Genomic DNA, 3,479 nt, shown 5'->3' with positions numbered 1-3,479 from the left:
TTTGCCACTGCTCGTCTACCGCGTCAAGTATTGCCACTCCAGGAGGTGACACGTGTTTAAGTTCACGCCGCAGGTGATTCGTGAACTTTGTACCAATGAGCGTCTCGGATGCGTGCTCTTGAGTAAAATCGGCCAATCAGATTGTTGTTGTTGCTATTAGTTTCGTTATCGATTTACTGCACACCGATATCATCCAATCTCCAATGCGCTGCTATTGATTGGTTAGTTTCTCCGGTTTGGTTTATGCTTCATTTCACATTTGCTGTCTTAAGCTCACAGGTAAGTCATAGCATCAGCAGCTCGTTTACAAGGTGATTTGCTTATGTTATTATCAATATGCTCATAAATTGCGATCTCAGCAAGAACATCAGACTCCATTTACACCTGAAAAGGGCCCCAAGAAACTGCTTATGAATGCTATGCTAGGTTATTTTTTGTTTGGTTTCTAAGGTCATTTCTGACTGCCTGTTGCTATCGTTATAAGTTGAACTGCCTTGCCATCTGTATCTGTGTATACAGTTGGCTCTAATCAAGAGTCAACAATGCTTCTAGGCTACTTTGAAGTACTCTAGCATCTGTCTACTTCATCCTGTAATGATTTGTTTCTCTTATGTTTTTTAATAATCAGTACCTTTTAGTTGCAAGTGGCGCTGATTTCTACGTTTGGTACCTCTCACTCACGAAATTCGACACTGATTTTGGACTCCAATATACAAAGCTTTTTGCTGTTTTGGAGATGTATCGTTATTTTTTTTCAATAAAAAATGTGACTTCTTGCTACTGTGACGGATGAGAGCCACACTCAAGACCGCTTCATTGATACTGAAAGTGCTTCCTCGTCCAACACTTATCACAGGCATCCAAGACGGCTGATCGTCACATTTCTTCCCGATTTTTCGAATTCGATTTTCTTAATTTGAGTGTAACCATTTCATATCAATTTTTACTTTGGCTTCATCAAGTCACCCAAATTTGTTAAATGTTGTTGGTGCTTTCCTCTCTTTTGTTGCTTGCATAATGGTTTTTACTTCCTCAGCTCTGCCTCCTAGTAGTTGTCATTCCCTTTTTCGCTATTACTCCAAAGGTCTTCTGGGCACTGACTTACTACCAATCAACTTTCGTCAGCTGATTGAAATCTCCAAGCTTACAACTGTCCGATCGTGCGGAAGAAGAACTGATGGAATCCCTTATCAACAAAATTAGTAATTTGGATCTGGGAGACCCCTCAAAAGACGGTGAGATTAAGCCACCAAGTATCATGTCACAGGCACGTACCCTAATGACGCCCGTGGGGGAAGAGGTTAGCACCGATACTGCTGCCTCAAGCGACCACCTCGACGTCCAGTTGTCCTCTAGTGATAGTGATAATGTACAAAATGAAGACGTTGCCAGTGGGCAGGATTTGGGCGTAAGTTGTGAGCCACTACCCCCTGGCATCGTTTATTGTGGTGACTCCCCTTTGCCCGAACCAAGTTTCACCTCAACTCGCACTGTTGATCTCGTGGTAAGTCCATTTGCCTGCTAGTATGTCTACCCCCACTTTTCTCCTTGACTCCATTTCACTGTATCGGCTGCCTCATACAAACAGGTCGATGGAGGGGCTCGACCACACCTTTTCGACAATTGCATCACCGACGGTGAGTTGCCGGTGAAGAAGAAGAAGAAGCCAGCAAGCCGGCCGCTTAACATAGCTCGGTTTTACCCAATCCACGTAATGCCTTCTCTTTGCGCTAGCATCGACACCTAAGTCTTGCAAGATTTGGCTGTCATTTATGTCAAATGTTTAGAAACTCTCCTCTCTCTCGGCGCCTTATCAACAGCCAATCGAGGCGAATCGGCCGGTTCATCTTTACACCTGGCAAATGCCTTTGCCAGAACACGTCGCTTATCTCATCAAAGTGGATGCAGCCTACTTCCGACACACCGATCAGACGATTGGTCTCCTCTTCTCCAAGCCCATTTCTAAGGTTAGTCGTTATGTCTAATCGTGCTACTGCCCCATGTTGGATGGGGCGACTCTGAGGCAGAGGACTGGAGGCATGTCTGTCATGATTTGCGTATCGTTTTCGGTGCCTTCCTCGATCCCTTCTCCACTGTATCTACCAAAGGCCTTGGAGGAGATTAAGTTCGTCCTGAAGGTCAAACGATTGACGTTCATCGCAGTGCGTCTCGCATACCACAGGGTTCAATGAGTCCAGCAACTACGCCATTTTTACTAGCTGCATCATAGATAGTGATTTACTGACTAGTCTCCGTGGCTTTTCGACGTTTCGGCATAGGTTGACTTGGCCAAATGCAAAGACGTCCAGATAAAGCGCGCATCGTCTTGGTGCTACATCGCGATTTTCTTCCTGGACATGAATTTGGCGCGATGTCACGTATTTGCGCTGTACCCATATTCTTTCAAGATGGGCTGGAATCGAGCCTCAATATCTTGATGAAAGTCTACCCCCAGCATTGCAAACAATTTGTTCTCGCCTCGGCACTGTCCGTTATGCAGGAATGGGGTATTGGAGTATTTGCCACAAACCGGCGCAAACTCATTAGTCCTCCTGTTGGTTGATTCCCCAAATTTAGCCATGCACACCAGATGCGATTCTGCAGCGTTTATATGGCATCCAACTAACGGAAATGGAGGCATTGCTCTTCCACAGTGGAAGCGCCAACGCCGTTGCAAGGGCGGCACCTGAATCACTTGTTCCGACTTTGTGTAGTGTTTGAATCCGAAAGCAGCTTTATTACAAATGAGCGCTGGTGGTGGGGGCAGGTGGCAGGTGACATGAGCACAATTCCTCACTATCAGCGTGTAGGTCGAACGGCAGGAGACCTTTCCCTCTTCTACAGTCATGTATAAATAACTTTTCCCTGCTCTTCCCCTTTCATCAATGTCTGCCTGCTTGGATTCTGTTTAGTCTGACTTTGTGTGCCGTGTGCCGCTCTACATGCAATCGGGGATGATGCGAGTGCGTCTACGAAGGCGAGCCACGGTGACGTTGACAGAGGACCAAGTGGAATTGGCTCTCCGCACACACCAAATCCTCTCCCAACTCTCCGTGGACATCAACAAGCCCGTAAACTTCGACCTCAACTTCAGTAATAACCAGTTTTCATTTTTCTCGACCCCCTTCTCTACTGTCTCCTCCTTCTCTCCCACCCCTGTGGTCTCCTCCTGTGTCAGTACCTCCATCTCACCGTTTAACACGGACTTTGCTATCGACCCCTTCTCTGAACTCAAGGTGGATCCTCTGAATGCTCAGATCTGTGGCATACTTCTTATCGTCAGGCTCTCTGGTGGGTTGTTTTTATCTGTCTATGAGTTTATCAATTTGGTATTTTGCTTACATTTTTGTGTTAGCCCTTATTTCTTTTTGGCAATTTTTCGTTTGAATTCTGATTGCGTTCCCTGATTGTGTGCTAAAGAGAGTGTGGGATTTTTTTTAGGCTTAGGAGAGGCGGCACGACGTTCGTCTCTACTGTGT

This window comes from Echinococcus granulosus (assembly GCF_000524195.1).
Source record: "Echinococcus granulosus chromosome Unknown EG_S00181, whole genome shotgun sequence".
Classification (NCBI taxonomy): domain Eukaryota; kingdom Metazoa; phylum Platyhelminthes; class Cestoda; order Cyclophyllidea; family Taeniidae; genus Echinococcus; species Echinococcus granulosus.
The sequence above is the reverse complement of the archived record's forward strand: the minus strand, read 5'-3'. Positions refer to the sequence as shown.